This window comes from Pristiophorus japonicus, chromosome 18, assembly GCF_044704955.1.
Source record: "Pristiophorus japonicus isolate sPriJap1 chromosome 18, sPriJap1.hap1, whole genome shotgun sequence".
In the NCBI taxonomy this organism is placed as follows: domain Eukaryota; kingdom Metazoa; phylum Chordata; class Chondrichthyes; family Pristiophoridae; genus Pristiophorus; species Pristiophorus japonicus.
Window position 1 is genome coordinate 114086660 of NC_091994.1, and position 26192 is coordinate 114112851.

The window sequence follows — 26192 nt, forward strand, 5'->3', positions numbered from 1 at the left end:
GGTGGCAAGTATTACATACATAACTGGGGGGGGCTCTGGTTGAGCAACGAGGGGGGGGCTCAGGTCGAGGATTGAGGGGGGGGCTCGGGTCGAGGATCGAGGGGGGGGGGCCTCGGGTCGAGGATCGAGGGGGGGGCTCGGGTCGAGGATCGGGTCGAGGATCGAGGATCGAGGGGGGGGGCTAGGATCGAGGGGGGGGGGCTCGGGTCGAGGATCGAGAGGGGAGGGCTCGGGCCGGGGGCTAGGATCGAGGGGGAGTGGGCTCGGGCCGAGGGGGGAGGGGGCTCGGGTCGGGGATCGGGTCGAGAATCAAGGGGGGGGCTCGGGCCGGGGGCTAGGATCGAGGGGGAGTGGGCTCGGGTCGAGGATCGGGGGGGGCTCGGGTCGAGGATGTGGGAGTCGCCGGCAGGGCCGGTATTTACTGCCCATCGAGAAGGTGATGGTGAGCCGCCTTCTTAAATACAACGGAGTATCTCGCTGGGCCATTTCAGAGGGCAGTTCGGAATCAACCACATTGCTGTGGGTCTGGAGTCACATATCGGCCAGACCGGGTAAGGGCGGCAGATTTCCTTCTCTGAAGGACATTAGTGAACCAGATGGGTTTTTATGACAATCCGGTAGTTTCAGGGTCACCGTTACTGATACTAGCTTTTTATTCCAGATTTAGTTAATTAGTGGAATTTAAATTCCCCAGCTGCCGTGGTGGGATTTGAACTTGGGTCTCAGGATCATTAGTCTGGGCCTCGGGATTACTGGCCCAGTAACGTAACCGGCTCCACTTAGTTTGTTTGGACTGCGCTCAGATCACTGTGACCCAGATAGAATGAATGCCATATCAATTGCACTCGAGTGCCACGAGTCTGCATGGATAGATCGTTATCGGGGCTCCCATACAACACGGCACAATGCAGTCCTGGTTTGTTGATGCTCACCATGGCAATGCTCCCTTCCGCGACACTGATGTACAAACCAGCTCGAAGGGCTGGAGTTTTTAGTGGAACCACATCGAAAGACAAATCCCCCAAGGGCCAAAACTGCGTCATATAACCATGGTTACACCAATTAACCCCACCCTCATTTTTCATAATGACAATGTTTGCGAAGAGACTGAATGTTACAAGCTGCCCTCCTCCATCTCCAAACCGAGTAACAACAATGATCAGAATGAAATGTTGCCACGTGTCGGAGACACCCCCCCGGATTGTTGGTTTAGTGCCAAGGTACACATCCTTTACATGAACCAACACCAAGCTTGCTCCTACTCCGAACCTGATCCCAGCGGACACGACTCCAGAAGGAGTGGCAGTCAACGTTCGCTGTAATGTTCCCCGTGCAGATCCCTTTAACGCTCGGCGTGACCCATTCACATTTTCGCCGTGCGCTGATCCTTGCATCGAGAAGCCGGTGAGCTCCGTGCGCGGAACCTCCTGACCGCCGCACGTCCGTGCCGCTCAGCAGGATCGGCGGCAGCAGCCGTTGATGGTGGCATTAACCGTAGCCAGGACCCAAGCACTGGGGCGCCCAGGCTGGTTGGCGATGCCGATTTTGAAGGGGTGATGATGTCGAGTTTACATGAACCAATCACAGCATGGCGCTGCCACTGAGCATCGGCCAGAGTTGCTAGCCCACGATCGCGATTGGAACGTGTGCGTACCGAGGCGAGGAAGGGCTCCGCCACGCTCCCACAGCCCTGATAAAATCGCCCAGTGACTTCCCCCGACTTGCCTCAGGCAGGAAGAATGGGCCACTTGCCCGAGAGAGCCATTGGAGACGGAGCAACCATATCTCAGGATCTTTCTGGAAATCCAAATACACGACATCTACTGGTTCCCCCTTATCCACCCTGCTCGTTACATCCTCAAAGAACTCCAGCAAATTTGTCAAACGGGATTTCCCTTTCATAAAACCATGCTGACTCTGCTTGACTGTATTATGATTTTCTAAATGTCCTGCTACTACTTCCTTAATGATGGACTCCAGCATTTTCCCAACGACCGATGTTAGGCTAACTATAAGTAAATGATGCCATTTGGTGTATACTCTACTTTGAGCACCATTGGAGCAGGCCGGGGAGTGGAAGGAGCAGCGTGGCAGTGTACCACTCCAGGGAGCAGCACGTGGTGGAGCAGGAGAGCAACGGCAGTGAAGAGTGACGTCACCAAGATCCAGGTCAGTGACTGGAGCGTGGGCAGGTACAGCAGGAGCGGTGAGATCGGGGCGAAGGAGCGGCGAGAGATTGTAGAGGGACGTGATCGGGGCCCAGGAGAGGCGAGGGTTCGGGGCCAGGGGCAGCACGGGCCCAGCCCACACTGCGATATGTGAGCGCACTAGGTCCATGCAGCAGAGCTGGTCTCCAGTCGTCCTGGTTAACCCTTGCCACTGGACCAAGACCTCGCTCGGTCAAGCCCGTGTGGTGGCTGGTGTGCAACGGTCACCCCACGTTAAAAAAATCCACCCACAGGCATCTTCCACCCTTCAGGATGTAGTTCGGGATCCGGAATATTAGGTCCTTCATTGAAACACCTGTGAACTTTTTGACACGGAAGCAAGTCATCCTCGATTCAAGGGACTGCCTATGATGATGATGATGATGATGATGTCAGGATCGGTGACGGCCTTTCGGAAAGGACAGGTAATAGGGGAAACTTTACAATGTTCTATCTGTGCATAAATAATCAGAAACATTAACTTACTCACATCTGGAAACTGGCGATGTCACTAAAAGCAGCATCCACACCGCCAGTTAGAATCCAACCTGCGATTCTGTTCCCAAGCATCCTTCTGACAAATCCCTTGGTCTCTGTAAACTCGTCTGGCAAAAAAACACTGCAAGAAATCAGAACGAACATCTGTTTACTGAGCAAGTTATCCCAAGTGTTGAACTATTTTTCAGCTCATTGTACATTGGATTAGTGGTACCAGTTACATAGGAGCATGATCTTATCTTCAACAAGGCTTTTCATAACCTTCCTCACAATGGGAGTCACACCCACCAGTGTGGGACTGTCCGGGTCACTTTTGCAGCCTTTCCCAACAGCACTTAACCACCAGGAGCTGAATAAACTCTACACCAACTTGGGATTTAACTCAAGTGATCTATCCCAGTATAGATTTAAAAAAAAAGAGATTAAAAAAAAACTTGCACCTTTTACGACCACTGGATGTCCCAAAGCGCTTTACAGCCAATGAAGTACTTTTTGAAGTGTAGTCACTGTTGTAATGTGGGAAACGCTGCAGCCAATTTGTGCACAGCAAGCTCCCACACACAGCAATGTGATAATGACCAGATAATCTGTTTTAGTGATGTTGATTGAGGGATAAATATTGGCCCCAGGACACCGGGGAGAACTCCCCTGCTCTTCTTCAAAATAGTGCCCTGGGATCTTTTACATCCACCTGAGAGAGCAGACGGGGCCTCGGTTTAATGTCTCATCCGAAAGACGGCTCCCTCAGTACTGCCCCTCCGACAGTGCGGCGCTCCCTCAGTACTGCCCCTCCAACAGTGCGGTGCTCCCTCAGTACTGCCCCTCCGACAGTGCGGCACTCCCTCTGTACTGCACTGGACTGTCTGGAGTGGGACTTGAACCCACAACCTTCTGACTCAGAGGGGAGTGTGTTAATATTTGTAGTAGTGGAATAGAGTGGGATTCAGGTGCTTGCACTGAAATGTTTGCGATCTTCTCAGATTGGGGAGAACATGTCACATTATAAACAGTTAGTTTATTTTTAAATGGATCATCGCGTAGGGCAATAAACTGCTTCTTGTTCTAGTTGGCATTAGCATGAAGGACAATATGTGCGGTTGTCCAGTACGGTCTGTGCTGGTGCAGTGACCCGCAGATACCTGCAACACACAGCACCGGCTGGATCAAGGTGGCACGGAGCTTATTCCGACATTTACTGCCATCCTGTACCCCAGCCAAATGTTGGCTTGTGTACCGCCACAAATACATTTATTAAACGATGGACGAGGGGGCACAATACATTGCCAACCCAAAGCGTTGTGATGTGGACTTGTGGCCACAACCTTCCCTCAAACATCAGCAAACGTCAGTCAGAGCAAAGCTCCCGCTGGATTCTGCCCACACACAATTCAATAATCAAAGTCAAGTCCTATTTTAAAACATTAGCCGTCACATAATGTTTCACTGCCGTTTCTGCCAGCGTCGTATCCAGGCCGTTCCTTTCGGGATCAGACCAGAACTCAATGCCAGCTCGGGTTTGATCCACTGTCACAACAACTTCAACAGGTTCAAAGTCCAAGGGCTGGAAATTCATTATCGTCCCATCTGGGGGGGGGGTACCGTCCGGGAGGCGGGACATTTTGAGCGAAAGTCCCGCCCTGGTGTCTAGATTCGGGTTACCGCGCGCTCCACTTCCTTCCTGGGGCAGTAACGGGGCAGACGCCACGGCAGCGCGACGCACTGAGCCGCCCAGCACTGCCGCGTTCGAGGGGCTGGTCCCTCCGTTATAGGGAAGGACGCACACTGCCGACTCGGAACCCGCCTGCCTGGAGCACCGGGGGTACCACACAATCGGCCCGGGACACAGGCAGAGCGCCAGGCTGAGCGATCGGCACCGACCCCGCGAGCACAGCACCACCAGATCCGCGGTGAAAACGGCACATTTACCCCGCGGTGGCAACCGGCCACCGCCCCGTTAATGCTCACCCCGTGAACAGCCGCCTGCCCGGTGCTCGCCCCATGAATCGGCCATTGTCATCACCAGGGCGGTAACGGGGCATTGCACGGTGATAACGTCACGTCACGATCTCCGAGCGCAACACCCTGGCGCCACCAAAATTAGCGGGAGTCGTTAGCGGTGCAGCGCCTGGTCACAAATGCAAACAATCCCCCCCCCCGCCCCGGCAAGTTCTTAATACTTCAAGGGAAAAGGTATCATTTTAAAAGGAGCATGAAATTATGCTTACTACAACAACTTGCATTTATATAGCACCTTTATTGTAGTACAACGTTCCAAAGTGCTTCACAGGAGCGATAATCAGACAAAAATGGACGCCGCTCCAAGGAGGAGACTTTAAGACAGATTATCAAAAGGTGGGTGTTAAGGAGGAGCGAGGCGACGAGGAGGAGGTTTAGGAGGGAATTCCAGAGCTCAGGGCCCAGGCGGCTGAAGGCACGGCCGCCAATGGCAGAGCGAAGGAAGTAGTGGCAGTGGGTGGGGGGGTTGGGGGGGGAAGATGGACAAGGGGCCAGAGTAGGAGGAGTGGGACTGGAGGAGATTACAGAGATAGGGAGGGGCGAGGCATGGAGAGATTTGAAGGATGAGAATTTTGAAATCGAGGCATTGCCGGACCGGGAGCCAATGTAGGTCAGCGAGCACAGGGGGCGATGGGTGAGCGGGACTCGGTGTGAGTTAGGACACGGGGCAGCGAGCACAGTGGGTGATGGGTGAGCGGGACTTGGTGCGAGTTAGGACACGGGGCAGTGAGCATAGTGGATGATGGGTGAGCGGGACTTGGTGCGAGTTAGGACACGGGGTCAGTGAGCACAGGGGGTGATGGGTGAGCGGGACTCGGTGCAAGTTAGGACACGGGGCAGCAAGCACAGGGGGTGATGGGTGAGCGGGACTCGGTGCAAGTTAGGACACGGGGCAGCGAGCACAGGGGGTGATGGGTGAGCGGGACTGGGTGCGAGTTAGGACACGGGGCAGCAAGCACAGGGGGTGATGGGTGAGCGGGACTCGGTGTGAGTTAGGACACGGGTCAGTGAGCACAGGGGGTGATGGGTGAGTGGGACTGGGTGTGAGTTAGGACACAGGGCAGTGAGCACAGGGGGTGATGGGTGAGCGGGACTGGATGTGAATTAGGACACGGGGTCAGTGAGCACAAGGGGTGATGGGTGAGCGGGACTGGGCGCGAGTTAGGACACGGGGCAGTGAGCACAGGGGTTGATGGGCGAGCGGGACTGGGTGTGAGTTAGGACAGGGGCAGCCGAGTTTGGGATGAGCTGGAGTTTATAGAGGGTGGAAGATGGGAGGCTGGTCGGGAGTGCGGTGCAGTAGTTTATAGCATTATATGGGCCATTAAGCTGCAATCAGATTAAGGCATGGTGAAGCTCAGCGCTGTGATCCACAATCGCATTAAATCATTCACAAAACACAACTCTTCTACTATTGCTGTAACTCAAATCAGACTGTGCAGTACAACAATAGAATGCCCAAGCTACACTGCGGCAACTGACACAACCCCAGTCTCTGCTCCAGTGCGCTGAGAAGCAGACGGCACTGAGTTATACTTCTAACTCGGTATCTGGTAAAGTCAAACAGAACTTCAGATGTTAGTTACCTCCACGTTCCCCTCCCAGTCACACACCATCCTGACTTGGAAATATATCGGCCGTTCCTTCATCGTCGCTGGGACACAATCCTGGAACTCCCTCCCTAACAGCACTGTGGGAGCACCTTCACCACACGGACCAGACGGGTCCGTCCGTTCCAGAATAGACTTCCTGTTTGTGTCCCACACGCTCAAGGTCAGATCCACCGACGTCACGCCGGTGTTCTTCTCTGACCACTGCCTCCTACTGGCCGACTGTCGCCCACAGGAAAACCAGAAAGTTGGCAGAGGGATATGGAAGCTGAACGTGAAACTGTTGACTCCGGAAAACGTTGAGGAACTCAAGAGGGATTACAAAGGTTGGAGAACCGTAAAGCCCCTCTGCGATTCCCCGATGCACTGGTGGGAAACAATCAAGACAAACATCAAGAGGTTCTTCATCCTCAAAGGTGTTCAGGAGGCGAGAGGGAGACAGAGGGAATTGTCCCAACTCCAGACGAATATGCAAAACCTGCTCCTGCTGCAGTCGATGGGGGTCGATGTCGCGGAGGAACTCGAAGAGGTGAAGGGCCAGCAAGCCTCGTACTTTGCCTCAGAGTCCTCCAAAATCATCTTCTGCTCCAGAGTCCGCTCCGTCGAGCAGGATGAGACGTGTTCGCGCTTCTTCTTCCAAAAGGTACACAGGGGGAGCTCTGTGATCACCAGCCTAAAGGAAGAAGACGGTTCTGTGACGTCTTCACAGCCTGACATGCAGAGGATCAGCAAATCCTTCTATGCCGGGCTGTACGACGTCAAGCCCACAGACTGCGCGGCCTCCCAGTCTTTCCTGCCGGGAGAGTCTGGACCACCCGCTAACTCTGGACGAGCTGACAAAGGCCGTCCGGTCCTTCGAGACGAATAAAACTCCTGGAAGCGACGGCTTACCGGTTGAGTTGTATTCGGCTCTGTGGGACTGGATGGGCCCAGACCGGCTGGAAGTGTACGGAGGTATGCTTCTGGCCGGCAGCATGTCAGAATCAATGAGGAAAAGCATCATCACCCTCATCTACAAGCAGAAGGGGGAAGAGGGAAGAAATCAAAAACCGGCCGCCCATTTCGCTGCTCAATGTGGACTACAAGATCCTGTCAAAGGTCATCGCCAACAGGGTCAAGTCTGCTCTTGAGCTGGTGATCCACCCGGACCAGACCTGCGCTGTCCCCGGCAGGAAGATCTCTGATAGCCTGGTGCTACTCAGGGATACGATCGCCTACGTGCGGGACAGGGGGGTGGACATCTGCTTAATCAGCTTAGACCAGGAGACAGGATATCGCACACGTACCTGATGGACGTGCTCTCCAAGATGGGGTTTGGGGAGGGTATCTGCAATTGGATCCAACTGCTCTACACAGACATCAGTAGCACAGTTCTAATCAACGGGTGGGAAACTGAAAACTTTCCGATCAGATCTGGAGTCAGGCAAGGCTGTCCCCTCTCCTCTGTCTTGTTTGTGTGTTGTATTGAGCCCTTTGCCGGGTCCATCAGGAAGGATGTGGGCATTAGAGGGGTGACGATCCCAGGCAGCGGAGGTGCTCAGGTCAAGACCTCCCTGTACATGGACGACGTCGCCGTCTTTTGCTCGGACCCGCAGTCGGTCCGCAGATTGCTCACAATCTGCGACCAGTTTGAACAGGCCTCGGGAGCAAAGGTCAATCGCAGCAAGAGCGAGGCCATGTTCTTTGGCAACTGGGCCGACCGATCCTTTATTCCCTTCACCGTTGAACCAGATTAACTGAAGGTGTTGGGAATATGGTTCGGAGCGGACGGGGTGTGCGCCAAAAACTGGGAAGAGCGTATAGCTAAAGTGAAGCAAAAACTGGGATGGTGGAAGCTGTGCTTCCTCTCCATGGCAGGAAAGAACCTGGTCATCAGGAGTGAGGTGCTCTCGGGGTTGCTGCACGTGGCACAGGTCTGGCCCATCCCTCGCTCCTGTGCCGCGGCAGTCACCCGGGCCGTCTTCCACTTTGTCTGGAGGTCCAAAATGGAACGTGTCCGCAGGGACACAATGCACAAATCTCTGGACAGTGGAGGAAAGGATGTTCCGAACGTGGCCCTCATCCTGATGGCCACCTTTGTGTGCGGCTGCATCAAGCTGTGCACAGACCCCCCGGTACACAAACATCAAGTGTCATTACGTGCTGAGGTTCTACCTGTCCCTGGCGTTGTGAAGGATGGGCCTGGCCATGCTGCCTCGAAACGCCCCCACCAGTTGGACCATGCCTGTCCACCTGTCCTTCGTGGAAAAGTTTTTCACAAAAAACCCCTTTGACCACAAGGCCATAAAACAGTGGTCAGCACGTAACGTCCTGGACGCTCTACGAAAGGAGAGGGTGGACCCTGTTGGGTGGTTCCCTGAGCGGACTGTCGAACTCGTTTGGCAGAACGTCTCATCGCCAGAGCTTTCACACAAGCACCAAGACGTAGCTTGGTTGGCGGTGAGGAGGGCCTTACCCGTCAGAGCGTTCATGCACAGCCGACATATCATCAACACGGCACGGTGCCCCCGAGTCAGCTGCGGGGCGGACGAGACTGTCACCCATCTCCTTCAGGATTGTGCCTTCGCAAGGCAGGTTTGGAAAGAGATGCAGTGGTTGCTGTCGAGGTTCATCCCGAGCAGTTCCGTAACACAGGACTCTGTGCTCTACGGGCTGTTCCCAGGGACACACACCGAGACAGACATCACCTGCTGTTGGAGGGCCATCAACTCGGTCAAAGACGCTCTTTGGTCTTGCCGAAACTTGCTGGTTCTCCAGAGCAAGGAGATGTCCACGTCTGCGTGTTGCAGACTGGCGCAATCCAAGATCCAGGATTACGTGCTGAGGGACGCACTTAAAATTGGTGCAGTCGCCGCAAAGGCACGGTGGGGAAGGGCCACAGTTTAAAGCCCTTCTGCCACGGTAAACCCGGGGGCAGGAATCAGTACAAAACCCCCCTCGGGCCGTACTTGTAAACCTTTGTATACATAGAGCACCATGATCTGTAAACACCTGTGTAGTGCCATGTATAATGCAAGGTCTGTTGCTTAATGCACATTGGAAAGAAATGTAACTGTACTCTCACTGTGCAACGTATAGTGACACATGTAATGTAACGTGATGCACGTATCACAATGTATCCTGGATTGTATGAACCGTACCTTGAAATATAAAGTAAAGAAATGTATTGAACGGAACTGCCGTCAGCATCCAAATGTACTGAACTGCTTTCCAATGTATTGTGCAATTTTTTATATGAATAAAGTATATTTTGAAATTTTAAAAAAAGCACGGACTGCAGCGGTTCAAGGCGACTCACCACCACCTTCTCAAGGGGCAATTAGGGATGGGCAATAAATGCCGGCCTTGCCAGCAACGCCCACATCCGAGGAATGAATTAAAAAGAATTTGATCTTTCTGTATCCCACTGAGCGATCCACTCAGTCCCTCTCCCCCGCTCTTCCCCCACATCTCCGCAAGTTTTTCTCCTTCAAGTATTTATCCAATTTCCTTTTGATGGAGGCGACTGAACCTATACCCACCGCCCTCTCAGGCAGCACGTTCAAAATCTTTACCACTCGTCCGATAACTAGCCCGTCGGGTTTCGATTCACAAAACGAGTTTTCCGATTACCTGAGCAATTGAGCAAATCTAAAACTCGTGGGGCTAAATATTGAGGTTTGCTGGGGCCATGAGCTCCCATCACACGTCAGTCACACAGCCGGCTGAAGAATGGGTCTTCAAACAGATGGCTGTCACTGTGACTGCGATGGCTTTACTGTGTCGTCCACAAACTGTCCCAGCAACAGTTGCATGAAACACCCAGCGAGTTGCACACGGGTCGGTATCTTTCCTGCTGCCTATTTACTTACGCCCCCGACTCAAGCACATTCTTTAGTCCTTCCAGTACATTCTGTACCATACAGGTATTTCAATCCTCTTATCAAATGCAAGGTTTGGCCGCGTAAGTCCCGACTTTTTCCCCAGTGAGGTCACACAGAGGTCAGCCCCTACCAGCAGACACCAGAAATTCATCGCAATATTTACCGTCACAAACCCTTCGTCAATGGCTTCAACAATCCTGGCAATGTGATGGTGTAAAAGTAAAAAGTGATGCCAGAAATGCGAGGGTATACATATCAGGAAAGGATGAACAGGCTGGGTTTCTTTTCTCTTTAGGGGTGACCTAATAGAGGTCTTTAAAATGATGAAAGGTTTTGATCGAGTGGATACAGAGAGAATGTCTCCACTTGTGGGGAAGAGCATAACTAGAGGCCATCAATATAAGATAGTCACCAAGAAATCCAATGGGGAATTCAGGAGAAACTTCTTTACCCAGAGAGTGGTGAGAATGTGGAACTCACTGCCACAGGGAGAGGTTGAGGCGAATAGTATCGATGTATTTAAGGGGAGGCTAGACAAGCCAATGGGGGAGAAGGGAATAGAGGGTTGTGCTGATAGATTTAGATGAGGAAAGACGGGAGGAGGCTCGAGTGGGGCATAAATGCCGGCATGGACTGGTTGGGCCGAATGGCCTGTTTCTGTGCCGTATATCCCATGTAATACTGTGTTCTTTATAGTTCAATGTCTCTTTTGGTTTCAAGTGCTTTATTGATAAAATATGCAGGAATATCGACACATCTAAAAACAAAGGTCCCGGCACGATTAAAGGCAGAACCACATGCCCGCTGGAGCTGGAAACTCAACGCTTTCAATCACGCGGGGTAGATTGGCGTGTTTTTGTGCCAAGATGGAATGGATTGACTGGGTGAGTTAACAAGAATCCAATATCCAGTTCTGGATGAGTAGAAATTTTCTCCAATTGAATATTGGGAAGATCAAAGCCATAGTTTTCAGTCCCCGCCATGAACAGCGTTCCCAAAACACTGACTCCATCTCTCTCTCCAACTTCTGTCTGAGGCTGAACCGCAGCCTTGGTATTTGAGCTCCTAACCGCATATCCGCAGCATAACTGAAACTGCCTATTTCCACCTCCATAACATCGCCCGTCTCCGCCCCTGCCTCAGCTCATCTGCTGCAGAAGCCCTCATCCATTCCTTTGTTACCTCGAGACCTGACTATTCCAACACACTCCTGGCCGGCCTCCCACATTTTACCCTACATAACTAGAGGCGATCCATAACTCGGCTGCCCCGTGTCCTAACTCGCACCAAGTCCCGCTCACCCATCACCCCTGTGCTCGCTGACCTACATTGGCTCCCGGTTAAGCAACGCCTTGATTTCAAAATTCACTCGCCCCTCCCTGTCTCTGTAATCTCCTCCAGACAATGTAGGTCAGACAAGAGGAAGCCCGGGCAAGGCTGAGCGCACTTTGAACCCACCTGTCCATTTAAAAGGAATGATCGGAAAATGCAGCGGGTTCCGTTTCCCCACCAACCAGTGATCCAATAGACCCAGACACAAGGACATCTGCCCCATGGACTACCGGTAAACAATACCCCTCCCCCCAGCATATCAGCAGCTCTGGTCAAACGGGGAAATATAAAAGTCCACAGTGAGTTACACCTGAACACCACATTGGTCGCTCGGTTGCTTGTGGTTTTCCTTCGGTATCAAGCTGTGGATTTGGGTCCTCGGTGTCATGATGCACTAAGAGGGGAAACAGCGACACAGACCAGCCGCTCGGCTCCACACTTTCCCAATTTGTGTCGATGTTCCGAGTGTCACTCACGCTGCCTGCAGCAGGTTTTGCAAAAAGGCGTTTCTCCCTCAATGTCCCGTGAGCCACGGGAAGGAGGAAAATTAGTGAAATCAGCCAGAACCCCTGCTCCTGATCACCCACCCCTGACCTGTGCTGCAAAGTGTGTCGCTAATTGTGTCCAACGGCCGATGTCACATCAGCCGCCCGTGATACACCACCGCTGATTGAACGTCCGTTAGTCAGAATCCGGAGAGATGTATAACGGGCGCTTGGTCCAATATCGGCCCAAATCACAATTATCCTGTGTGGGGTGGGGGGCGCCCTGGACCGGACGGGGCGGGGGATGGGTCTTACAGTCACCAGCACGGACTGACGTTAACTAGTGTCATTTAGGGGGACGTTAGAATAGTGGTTATGTTACTGGACCAGTAATGCAGAGCCTTGGACTAATTATCTAGCAACGCAAGTTCAAATCCCACCGGCAGCTGGGGAATCTAAATCCCGTTAAATAAATCTGGAATAAAAAGATAGTATCAGTAACGGTGACCCTGAAACTATCAGATTGTCGTAAAAACCCATCTGGTTCACTAATGCCCTTTAGGGAAGGAAATCTACCGCCCTTACCCGGTCTGGCCGATATGTGATTCCAGACACACAGCAATGTGGTTGACTCTGACTTGCCCTGAAACGGCATCTCACCACCTCCTTCTCAGGGCAATAAATGCTGGGCCTTGCCCACATCCTGTGAATGAATAATCTGCAAAGAGCTATGCTGCTCTACAGGACGGGCCTGCCTAGAAAAATACCCGGAGCCCAGAAACACGGCTGGGGATACAGACACATCCCCGGTGCAGCCTGGTCTACGTCTTGGCCTCGTTCCTGCAATATCAAAATAAAAAGCCGGTCATATCTTCCTGCGGCGTGTGGAACCCGCAAGCGGTTTGGCCAGCACAACTACTCGCCCATCACTCCATTTTCTTTAAAAATAATTGTGCGAGAGAGAAATGCTGACCTGAACTCCCGTGCTATTTTTACCAACTAGTGCCACGGGATGTCTGTGCTCACCTGCCCAGGGAGACAAGGCCTTGAATACCTTGTCCAAAAGACGACACTTCCGACACTGCATCATTCCCTCTGGCCGCACTGAAGCGTCAGATTATCTGTTCAGGTCCTGGGCTGAGGTTTTAACTCACAATCCTCCGATTTAAAAGTAAGTGTATTATCACTGAGCAAGGAGAGGCTGGCTGGAGTTTGGCTGTAACTTGAACATCAACGGTTTGTTAAAAGCGGTCCTGTTCTTACCCATTCAGTCTCGTGTGCCTTTTGCCTCGTGTGTGCCTTGTACACTCTTGCCTTTTCCCTGATCAACAACAACAACTTGTATTTATATAGCGCCTTTAACGTAGTGAAACGTCCCAAGGTGCTTCACAGGAGTGTTAGGAGATAAAACAATTTGACATCAAGCCACAGAAGTAGAAATTAGGGCAGGTGACGTGTGGATAAGTCCGGGCCTCTAACATAAACACTGTTACTATAACTGCCAAGTACCTGTCGACAGTCACTGCTCTGGAGCCTGATGATCTCTCTGGCGTCCCTTCCTCCATTTCGTGTCACTACAGTCAAGAAATATTGTGACCGGGTATTTCGAAACCAGCCCCCATCGCTGTGCTGAATGGGACCTGCCCACCTCCAGCAATTCTTCACAAGACACCTTGTAAATCCCCAAGAGGTTTGTATTGAGGGAGTTCCTTTTTCCTACCTCTTCTTCTGGTAAAGCCGTCTTTCTGATGAGACGTTAAACCGAGGCCCCGTCTGCTCTCTCAGGTGGGCGTAAAAGATCCCATGGCACTATTTTGAAGAAGAGCAGGGGAGTTCTCCCCGGTGTCCTGGGGCCAATATTTGTCGCTCAATCAACATCACTAAAACAGATGATCTGGTCATTATCACATTGCTGTGCGTGGGAGCTTGCTGTGCACAAATTGGCTGCTGCGTTTCCTGCTGAGGTTGTGAAAGGCACTGTAGAAATGCAAGTCTTGCTTTTAAAATGCAGTCAGCGTTCCAATGTAGATGTCCCCCAAGCATACCGTTTAAGAGAATTTGATTTTTTTTTTTTAATGTATTTTTTTCAGCAAAATGCCATCAAATAATTAATAACCGAAGCCTGTTCTAAAAATATAGAGCGAAAGCTGAACTGCCTCGGGTGCTGTGACAACTCGCTCGCTCACAGCTCGCTGGAGATGGGCAAAGCCTGTCCAAACTACCATCAACATCGCTCTGAGGCATCGGAATATTCAAATAAAACTCAGGCTCATTTTCAGCAAGAGTGTTTTGCTGCAGCTTAAAATGTCCACCTGAAAATCAGGCTCAGCAGGATGCGACTCTTCGTGAAAGACTTACATTTATATAGCGCCTTTCACGACCACCGGACGTCTCAAAGTGCCTCACAACCAATGAAGTGCTTTTTGAAGTGTAGTCACTGTCAAAATGTGGGAAACAATTTGTGCACAGCAAGCTCCCACACACAGCAATTTGATAATGATCAGATAATCTGTTTTTGTTATGTTGATTAAGGGATAAATATTGGCCCAGGAGAGCAGGGATAACTCCCCTGCTCTTCTCCGAAAGTGTGCCATGGGATCTTTGACGTCCACCTGAGAGAGCAGGCAGGGCCTCGGTTTAATGTCTCATCCGAAAGACGGCCCCTCCGACAGTGCGGCACTCCCTCAGCACTGCCCCTCCGACAGTGCAGCTCTCCCTCAGTACTGCCCCTCCAACAGTGCGGAGCTCCCTCAGTACTGCCCCTCTGACAGTGCGGAGCTCCCTCAGTACTGCCCCTCCGACAGTGCGGAGCTCCCTCAGTACTGCCCCTCCGACAGTGCGGAGCTCCCTCAGCACTGCCCCTCCGACAGTGCGGAGCTCCCTCAGCAACTGCCCCTCCGACAGTGCGGAGCTCCCTCATTACTGCCCCTCCGACAGTGCGGAGCTCCCTCAGCACTGCCCCTCCGACAGTGCGGAGCTCCCTCAGCACTGCCCCTCCGACAGTGCGGAGCTCCCTCAGCACTGCCCCTCCGACAGTGCGGAGCTCCCTCAGCACTGCCCCTCCGACAGTGCGGAGCTCCCTCATTACTGCCCCTCCGACAGTGCGGAGCTCCCTCAGTACTGCCCCTCCGACAGTGCGGAGCTCCCTCAGTACTGCCCCTCCGACAGTGCGGAGCTCCCTCAGCACTGCCCCTCCGACAGTGCAGAGCTCCCTCAGCACTGCACTGGGAGTGTCAGCCTGGATTTTTGTGCTCAAGTCCCTGGAGTGGGACGCGAACTCACAACCTGCTGACTCAGACGAGTGGGCGGCTCACTGAGCCACGGCTGACACGGTGAAGCCAGTTCGATCCTCTATCACTAGCCTTGTGGACCATACAATCTGCAAGTCTTTGGAGCAAATCAAATTTGTTGCTCCAGCCCTGGAGTATCATACAATCCAAGTGATCTCTTGCACAGCACACATGTTTAACCGAAGGTATGAAAACCATGCAGAGATAATACAGTATGTTAGATATTCATGATTAATGTTACACTCTTAACATGAATTATATTAATCAGCACCACGTCAGAGATTGTTATGACTAGATGAAGTTTCGTTGTGGACTGTGGCGACACTGCTGGGTGTTTTGAACCTAACACACGTTGCGTCTGAAACATACAACAGAAGTTCTGGTGTACTGGTCTCTAGGCATTGCAGCCACAATCAGTCCCCGCTATCCTCAGTCCCAACGTAAGTTTTCTAATTAAATCCAAGTTCAATGCGGCTACCCTCATCTGGTCCGGTTCCAAATCGATAGTTGAGAATAATCCTGTTGTAAGGGCGTATTCAGCAGCAGCATCATTCTCCGTCGCTCATCACACGAGACACCAACAGCGTGCTCTCCGACTGTGCGTGATTGAAAAATGCAGCAGAGCCTATTTTGATCTTCAATGTATAATTCCCCTAACACCATGTTACAACATTTCGGTGATTGGATAAACTTGTCCAATGGAATGCAGGAGTCGACCATTCGGCCCCTCGAGCCTGCTCAGCCATTCGATAAGTTCATGGCTGATCTTCGACCTCAACTCCACTTTCCCGCCCGATCTCCACATCCCTCGATTCCCGTAGAGTCCAAAAATCTATCGAACTCAGCCTTGAATATACTCAATGACTGAGCCACCACAGCCCTCTCTGGTGCAGAGAATCCAAAGATTCACCACAACAACAAACATAAGAAATAGGATCAGGAGTATGCCATACGGCCCCTTGAGCCTGCTCCTCTATTTAAATTGATTGGTCAAATCAAATCGCAGGGGGTAGCCTGGAGGAGGAATTCATAGAATGCATACGTGATTGTTTCTTAGAACAGTATGTTACAGAAGCTACAAGGGAGCAAGCTATCTTAGATCTGGTCCTGTGTAATGAGACAGGAATAATAAACGATCTCCTCGTAAAAGATCCTCTCGGAATGAGTGATCACTGTATGGTTGAATTTGTAATACAGATTGAGGGTGAGGAAGTAGTGTCTCAAACAAGTGTACTATGCTTAAACAAAGGGGACTACAGTGGGATGAGGGCAGAGTTGGCTAAAGTAGACTGGAAACACAGACTAAACGGTGGCACAATTGAGGAACAGTGGAGTACTTTTAAGGAGCTCTTTCATAGTGCTCAACAAAGATATATTCCAGTGAAAAAGGGCGGTAAGAGAAGGGATAACCAGCGGTGGATAACCAAGGAAATAAAGGAGAGTATCAAATTAAAAACCAATGCGTATAAGGTGGCCAAGGTTAGTGGGAAACTAGAAGATTGGGAAAATTTTAAACGACAGCAAAGAATGACTAAGAAAGCAATAAAGAAAGGAAAGATAGATTACGAAAGTAAACTTGCGCAAAACATAAAAACAGATAGTAAAAGCTTTTACCGATATATAAAACGGAAAAGAGAGACTAAAGTAAATATTGGTCCCTTAGAAGATGAGAAGGGGGATTTAATAATGGGAAATGTGGAAATGGCTCAGACCTTAAACAATTATTTTGCTTCGGTCTTCACAGTGGAAGACACAAAAACCATGCCAAAAATTGCTGGTCACGGGAATGTGGGAAGGGAGGACCTTGAGATAATCAAGGGGGATAGTGCTGGACAGGCTAATGGGACTCAAGGTAGACAAGTCCCCAGGTCCGGATGAAATGCATCCCAGGGTATTAAAAGAGATGGCGGAAGTTATAGCAGATGCATTCGTTATAATCTACCAAAATTCTCTGGACTCTGGGGAGGTACCAGCGGATTGGAAAGCAGCTAATATAACGCCTCTGTTTAAAAAAGGGGGCAGACAAAAGGCAGGTAACTATAGGCCGGTTAGTTTAACATCTGTAGTGGGGAAAATGCTTGAAGCTATCATTAAGGAAGAAATAGCGGGACATCTAGATAGGAATAGTGCAATCAAGCAGACGCAACATGGATTCATGAAGGGGAAATCATGTTTAACTAATTCACTGGAATTCTTTGTGGATAGAGGTGTACCGACGGATGTTGTGTATTTAGATTTCCAAAAGGCATTCGATAAGGTGCCACACAAAAGTTTACTGCAGAAGATAAAGGTACGCGGAGTCAGAGGAAATGTATTAGCATGGATAGAGAATTGTCTGGCTAACAGAAAGCAGAGAGTCAGGATAAATGGGTCCTTTTCGGGTTGGAAATCGGTGGTTAGTGGTGTGCCACAGGGATCGGTGCTGGGACCACAACTGTTTACAATATACATAGATGACCTGGAAGAGGGGACAGAGTGTAGTGTAACAAAATTTGCAGATGACACAAAGATTAGTGGGAAAGCGGGTTGTGTAGAGGACACAGAGAGGCTGCAAAGAGATTTAGATAGGTTAAGCGAATGGGCTAAGGTTTGGCAGATGGAATACAATGTCGGAAAATGTGAGCATGCTGCGGTGCAGAGGGACCTGGGGGTCCTTGTGCATGAAACTCTTTTTGGAGTTTATCTGCAAAACATAAAACATTAAACCGTGCCACCCGACCTGGGTGACACACCAGACATTTACAAGGCCCTTTTTTTCCTTTTTTTGGTTTTTTTTTGGGTTTTTCTTTTTTTTGGGTTTTTTTTGGGCACTAAAATCACAATTTTTCCACAGTGCCCCCTATAAAAGGGAAGGGGACACTAAAAACACCGGCAATTAAAACAAATTAAACTTTAAAACGTAAAATCAAATTAAAATTTGGTTGCCGGGCGTGATGATGCACTCCAGTCCCTCCGGTGCCCACCTCTCGCGGAAGGCCGCGAGCGTACCGGTGGACACCGCGTGTTCCATCTCCAAGGACACCCTGGACCGGATGTAAGAGCGGAAGAGAGGCAGGCAGTCAGGTTGAACGACCCCCTCGACCGCCCGCTGCCTGGACCGGCTGATGGCACCCTTGGCCGTGCCCAGGAGCACTCCTACGAGGAGGCCTTCGGACCTACCCGCTCCCCTCCGCACAGGGTGCCCAAAGATCAGGAGAGTGGGACTGAAGTGCAGCCAGAATTTCAGGAGCAGCCCCTTCAAATAATGGAATAGGGGCTGCAACCTCGTGCACTCAATAAAAACATGGAACACGGACTCCTCCAGACCGCAGAAATTGCAGGCGGCCTGGGAGTCCGTGAACCGGCTTAAAAATTTGTTGCACGGCACTGCTCCGTGCACCACCCTCCAGGCCAAGTCCCCGACGAATAGTGGGAGGACCCCTGCGTAGAGTGCCCTCCATCGGGGACCCCCGCCTCCTCCGGACGGCAAGATGGTACGCCATGGCGTGTCCGGACGGCAGGCGAGGATGGCAAAGTTGAGAGTGTGCAGGAGCAGCCCGTACAAGAAACCCCTCCGCGCGGAACTGAAAGGCACGGAGGGGATTTCCCCGAGGCGGCTCAAGTTGTGAGGCGCCGGCTCCCGAGGGAGGTTCCGGGGTTTGGCGCCGATGAGGAATTCCGTCCGGACGGGGGTCAGTTCGGACGGGATCTCCCCATGTGCCTGAGCCTCCTCGATGCACCTAACGGAGTCAGGGCCCAGAGCTGTTTTTAGCGACTCGATGGCATCGGCCGCGTGGCGGACGTTGGCAGAATTTAGGCGCCGCGCCAGCGTGTCTGGCGCCATCCAGCCCGCTCCTCCGCCATCGAGCAGGTCCCTGACCCTGGTCACCTCACCAGCAACAGCCCTCTCTTCCGACCGCCACATAAAACCTCGGTCGTGGAGGTACGGATTCCCGAGCAGCGGTTCCTGCAGGACGGCCGCCACTCCAGCCGGCGGAGAGCTGCGCCTGATGGAGACTTTGTTCCAGACCCTGATGAGTTCCTTGTAAAAGACAGGCAGCTCCCGGAGGGCGGTCCTGACACCCCCCAAGTTCACAAACAGGAGCTGCGTGTCATAATTGAGGTCGCGCTGCTGGCGGAAGAAATACGTCGCCAGAGCACACCACCTAGGAGGGGGCTCGACGTAAAGGTATCTCTGCAGGGTCTGAAGACGGAAAGTCGCGAGCTGGGCGCTGACGCACACCAACGACTGACCGCCCTCCTCAAGCGGGAGACTCAAGACCGCGGCAGAGACCCAGTGCTTCCTGTTGTTCCAGAAGAAGTCCACCAGCTTCTTCTGTATTTTGTCGACAAACGCAGGGGGAGGGGTCAAAGTGACCAGCCGGTACCACAACATTGCGGCCACCAGCTGGTTTATGACTAGCGCTCGACCCCTGTAGGACAGCACTCGGAGCAGTCCTGTCCAGCGCCCTAGGCGAGCGGCGACCTTGGCCTCCAGCTCCTGCCAGTTCGCCGGCCAGGCTCCCTCGTCGGGGCTAAGGTAGACTCCCAGATAGAGGAGATGGGTCGTGCTCCAGGCAAAAGGCCTGAGCTCCTCCGGCAGGGAGTCCACCCGCCACTGACCCACCAGGAGTCCGGAACATTTCTCCCAGTTGATCCTGGCGGAGGACGCGGCCGAGTAAATCTCCTGGCACTCACGCATCCTCCGCAGGTCAGCGGGATCCCAAAAAGTTAGTTTGCAGGTGCAGCAGGCAATCAGGAAGGCGAATGGAATGTTGGCCTTCATTGCGAGAGGGATGGAGTACAAAAGCAGGGAGGTGTTGCTGCAACTGTATAGGGTATTGGTGAGGCCGCACCTGGAGTACTGCGTGCAGTTTTGGTCACCTTACTTAAGGAAGGATATACTAGCTTTGGAGGGGGTACAGAGACGATTCACTAGGCTGATTCCGGAGATGAGGGGGTTACCTTATGATGATAGATTGAATAGACTGGGTCTTTACTCGTTGGAGTTCAGAAGGATGAGGGGTGATCTTATAGAAACATTTAAAATAATGAAAGGGATAGACAAGATAGAGGCAGAGAGGTTGTTTCCACTGGTAGGAGAGACTAGAACTAGGGGGCACAGCCTCAAAATACGGGGGAGCCAATTTAAAACCGAGTTGAGAAGGAATTTCTTCTCCCAGCGGGTTGTGAATCTGTGGAATTCTCTGCCCAAGGAAGCAGTTGAGGCTAGCTCATTGAATGTATTCAAGTCACAGATAGATAGATTTTTAACCAATAAGGGAATTAAGGGTTATGGGGAGCGGGCGGGTAAGTGGAGCTGAGACCACGGCCAGATCAGCCATGATCTTGTTGAATGGCGGGAGCAGGCTCGAGGGGCTAGATGGCCTACTCCTGTTCCTAATTCTTAAGTTATGTTAATTCGATCATGGACCATCCGATCATGGACTCAGGTCCACTTCCCCGCCCGCTCCCCATAACCCCTTATCTGCTTATTCTTTTAAGAAACTGTCTATTTCTGTCTTAAATTTATTCAATGTCCCAGCTTCCACAGCTCTCTGAGGCAGCGAATTCCACAGATTAACCACCCTCAGAGAAGAAATGTCTTCTCATCTCTGTTTTAAATGGACGGCCCCTTATTCTAAAGATTATGCCCCCTGGTTCTAGTCTCCCCCATCAGTGGAAACATCCTCTCTGCATTCACCTCGTCAAGCCCCATCATAATCCTATACGTTTCGATGAGATCGCCTCTCATTCTTCTGAATTCCAATGAGTAGAGGCCCAACCTCCTCAACCTTTCCTCATAAGTCAACCCCCTCATCTCCAGAATCAACCGAGTGAACCTTCTTTGAACTGCCTCCAAAGCAAGTATATCCTTTCGTAAATATAGAAACCAAAACTTCACACAGTATTCCAGGTGTGGCCTCACCAATACTCTGTATAACTGTAGCAAGACTTCCCTGCTTTTATACTCCATCCCCTTTGCAATAAAGGCCAAGATTCAATTGGCCTTCCTGATCACTTGCTGTATCTGCATACTATCCTTGTGTTTCATGCACAAGTATCCCCCAGTCCCGCTGTACTGCAGCACTTTGCAATCTTTCTCCATTTAAATAATAACTTGCTCTTTGATTTCTTTTCTGCCAAAGTGCATGACCTCACACTTTCCAACATTATACTCCACCTGCCAAATTATTGCCCACTTAGCCTGTCTATGTCCTTTTGCAGATTTTGTGTGTCCTCTTTACACATTGCTTTTCTTCTCATCTTTGTATCGTCAGCAAATTTAGCTACGTTACACTCAGTCCCTTCTTCCAAGTCGTTAATATAGATTGTAAATAGTTGGGGTCCCAGCACTGATCCCTGCAGCACCTCACTAGTTACTGATTGCCAACCCGATAATGAACCATTTATCCTGACTCTCTAACAGAAAACAGTTAGCCAATCCTCAATCTATGTAAATATATTACCTCCAACCCCGTGAACTTTTATCTTGTGCAGTAACCTTTTATGTGGCACCTTGTCAAATGCCTTCTGGAAGTCCAAATACACCACATCCACTGGTTCCCCTTTATCCACCCTGTTCATTACATCCACAAAGAACTCCAGCAAATTTGTCAAACATGACTTCCCCTTCATAAATCCATGCCGACTCTGCCTGACCGAATTTTGCTTTTCCAAATGTCCTGCTACTGCTTCTTCAATAATGGACTCCAAGCATCATAGACGGTCTCTCGTATCGAGGATGACTTGCTTCCACACCAAGAAGGGACGAGTTCACAGGTGTTTCAATGAAGGACCTAATATTCCAGATCCCGAACTACACCCTGAAGGGTGGAAGATACCTGTGCGTGGATTTTTTTAACGTGGGGTGGCCGTTGTACACCAGCCATCACACGGGCTTGACAGAGCTAGGTCTTGGTCCAGTGGCAAGGGTTACTCAAGACAACTGGAGACCAGCTCTGCTGCACGGACCGAGGGCGCACATATATCGCAGTGTGGGCTGGGCCATGCTGCCCCTGGGCCCTCACCTCTCCTAAAAAGATTCACCACCCTCTGTGTGAAGTAACTCCTCCTAATCTCGGTCTTAAATAGGCCACCCCTCATCCAGAGACTGTGCCCCCTGGTTCTCTATTCAAATGTTATCTTTGGAACATTCTTTTGTCAACAGGAATCTGGCCCGTTGTAGACTTAATGATAGAGATCGATTGCCAGGATTGGTCAAACATTGCACTGTGGTTGGATGCTGGGACTAGCTGGTGGGAGATGGTGAGCCGGATGGACCTCGGTCTTTGCTTGTCTTGCAAGGCCAATGGACCTTGAATTGTGAAAGTCTGGAGCGACAAAGAACTATAAGGTGAAAGGCACGGCGGGACTGACAGGTCGGGACAGGAGGCAGTGCTGAGACAACAGGGACAGGAGGCAGTGCTGAGACAACAGGGACAGGAGGCAGGAGACTGGGTAGCGACCAACCAGTGAAACTATATCAGATTGAGGAGAACTATCCCTCTCCTGTCCTGCCCCTGATGCTGGACATGGCCAAAGTTAGCTGTCCTCATTACACATTCCCAATCATAGCAAGCAAAACGAACATTTTGTGACAACTGTGCCAGTTCTGACACATACTATTCACAGAATCATAGAAATTTACAGCACGGAAGAAGGCCATTCGGCCCATTGTGTCCGCACCGGCCGACAAAGAGCTACCCAGCCTAATCCCACTTTCCAGCTCTCGGTCCGTAGCCCTGTAGGTTACGGCACTTCAGGTGCACATCCAAGTACTTTTTAAATGTGGTGAGGGTTTCTGCCTCTACCACCCTTTCAGGCAGTGAGTTCCAGACCCCCACCACCCTCTGGGTGAAGAAAGTTCTCCTCAACTCCCCTCTAAACCTCCCCCCGCAATTACTTTAAATCTATGCCCCCTGGTTATTGACCCCTCTGCTCAGGGTAATAGGTCCTTCCTATCCACTCGATCCAGGCTCCTCATCATTTTATACACCTCAATCAGCCTCCTCTGTTCCAATGAAGACAACCCCAGCCTATCCAATCTGTCCTGTATTGTTGGTGAAGTGGTGAAGAGCGAGAGTGCCCCACCAGTACCTTCCGAGCGGGTCATTTTACAACGTTGTGCTGTTTAAGGAGTCAATGAGAAGGGAGGTCTCTGCGATCCCCGCTCCGGGGTATTGACCCGATCGCGCTCCCGGACTGTCATCATCATTATAGCAGTCCCTCGGAATCGAGGAATATTTGCTTCCACTTTTAAAAATATGAGTCCTTAGGTGGCTGAACAGTCGAATACGAGTACCGGACTGTGTAGCAGGAATGAATCCGGGTGGTGTAACCTCACGGGGGTTAGAGACACAAACCTTGCAGCCGGTAACTGTGAGAAAGGGGGATCCAGAGACAGAATGATTGGATGAAGGAGAACGGGTGATGCGGGAATTAGAGACGAGAAAGGGAATAGTTACAATTGAGTTTTACATATGTCCTGGTTCATGAGCTCCGAGATCCCGACCATCCGTGGCCCAGATTCACCCTCCGCACACTGCAGTCAGTAGGTGCACAACATGGGGAGTGAACAGCACATTTCAGAGCGAGCCCGATATTTACTGTCCTGCTGCAAACGGAGCACAAAATGCAGAGTGCTTTCACCGCTGCATTCCATCCTGACCTTCGACACATGCTCACAGTCTCACACTGAACCTGCTTTTATGAAAGCATTTTTCGGCAGCTTATAATCATTAACTGTTATAATTCTGGAATTTCAGGTATTCCAATAAAAACAGTGGCCCACATCACCTGGGACTCCAGGGGAAAATCTGGCCGGCGATGAAAAGACACCAGCAAGAAAGGGAGGTGCTTTTATTCGTGCCTGCATCAAAAGAATTTGTGCAGAAATACTGGCTTATCGAAAAAACAGGAAGATATCTTTTATTGGGCTAATGGGAGTTCAAAGTGCAGTGCAAGACGTTTGCACTGAATACCAGAGGTAAGTGTTAAGCAAGGCTCTTCCTGTCTGTGACCTCGCTCTAGGGTCACTGTCTGCAATGTGGCTCAGTGGGCAGCACTCTCGCCTCTGAGTCAGGAGGTTGTGGGTTCAAGTCCCACTCCAGGGACCTGAGCACAAAAATCTAGGCTGACACTCCCAGTGCAGTGCTGAGGGAGTGCCGCACTGTCGGAGGGGCAGTGCTGAGGGAGTGCCGCACTGTCGGAGGGGTAGTGCTGAGGGAGCGCCGCACTGTCGGAGGGGCAGTGCTGAACTGTCGGAGGGGTGGTACTGAGGGAGCGCCGCAATGTTGGAGGTGCCATATTTCGGATGAGACGTTAAACTGAGGCCCTGCCTGCTCTCTCAGGTGGATGTAAAACATCCCAGGGCACTATTTCAAAGAAGAGCAGGAGATATATCCCTGGTGTACTGGGGCCAATATTTATCCCTCAACCAACATCACTAAAACAGATTATCTGGTCATTATCACATTGCTGTTTGTGGGAGCTTGCTGTGCGAAAATTGACTGCCATGTTTCCGTGACTACACTCCAAAAGTACTTCATTGGCTGTAATGCGCTTTGGGATGTCCGGTGGTCATGAAAGTTGCTATATAAATGCAAGTCTTTCTTTTTTCTCTTTGGTGTGTAGCTCAATTGCAGAGTTAGTGGCCGTGTGCCCTGGGAGCACTCTATCCAGTCCAGTAAAAGGCTCCAGTTCCTTCTGTGCTCATCAACCACCAGTTAAATTTGAAAGCCACCTGTTCTTTTTCACTGGCTTATATCTAGTTTCAATGGTTCCGACACCCTATGGACAAAAACACCATTAGAGCCAACAGGGTTAGTAATTAGACGTCCGTTGGTCGTGAAAGGCACTATATAAATGCAAGTCTTTCTTTTCCAGATTGCACGAATGGTTGGTGTGTCGCTATATGCCCAAAATTGTGCCACTCAATGCCCCTCACTCACTCAAAGGCCCCCACTCCAGTAGCAGTCACAATGCCTTCAGTTTTACACATCACCATTTTGCGAAGGAGGAGGTTTGGACATAGAGCTGGCATGGACTCGATGGGCCGAATGGCCTCCTTCTGTGCCGTAATGACTCAAGGTGCATTCAAACGGACATCATCGACCGAACAAGATATTTATCCCCTTTGCTGAGACAAATGGTTCATTGCCAGGATTGTTGCAGCGTTTAAATACCGCTGAGTAAAATCATGGACGACACAATTATCCAGCACTCAATTTCGCAAAACTTGAATTCAAAAATCGAAGTGATAGAAAATCAATGAATCACGATGCACACGCAGTATCGCAGCGGTTACCTGCTCCTGTCAACTGAATTGCAGGAAAATGTATAAATGACAAAGAATTTCTTACACTGGGGAGCGAGCAAAGGTTTTTTGTACGCTCAGTGCTGAATTCGGACAGCCCAATTTACCGACGGGGAGGCTGGTAGATGGGATAATCAAAAGGGCCATTGCTGTACGGTAAACAACAACCAGACAAGGCAACACGCAACAGAGGAGGTAAAATCATAGTCCAGCACAGATAGCGGTCACTCCACCCATCGAGTCTGCGCTGGTCCTTTCGAAGAGCGATCCAGTTAGTCCCCCTCCCCCCGCTCTTCCCCCATTTATCCAACTCCTTTTTGAAGGCCCGGTTGCACAAAAAAATTATTTCCATCATGTCATAAGAACACAAGGAATAGGAACAGGAGTCGGCCATTCGGCCCCTCGAGCCTGCTCCGCCATTCAATACGATCATGGCTGATCCGATCTTGGCCTCGACTCCACTTCCCCACCCGCTCCCCATAAGCCTTTATTCCTTTATCGCTCAAAAATCTATCTCCACCTTAAATATATTCAGTGACCCAGCCTCCACAGCTCTCTGGGGCAGAAAATTCCACAGATTTACAACCCTCCGAA

The 26192-nt window shown here is 51.0% G+C and overlaps 1 protein-coding gene across 6 annotated transcripts in view; it reads right to left on the reverse strand.

The window, feature by feature from the left end:
- The window catches only part of LOC139228989 (polyhomeotic-like protein 2), a 271331-nt gene that overhangs the window by 235847 nt on the left and 9292 nt on the right, over positions 1 to 26192 (reverse strand). For 5 of the 6 annotated variants that reach the window (XM_070860641.1, XM_070860644.1, XM_070860639.1 and 2 more), the window contains exon 2: positions 2694 to 2826. The gene's annotated coding sequence lies outside the window, so the exon portion shown is untranslated. The remainder of the gene's footprint in view (positions 1 to 2693; positions 2827 to 26192) is intronic. The other variant, XM_070860640.1, reaches the window with a different exon arrangement.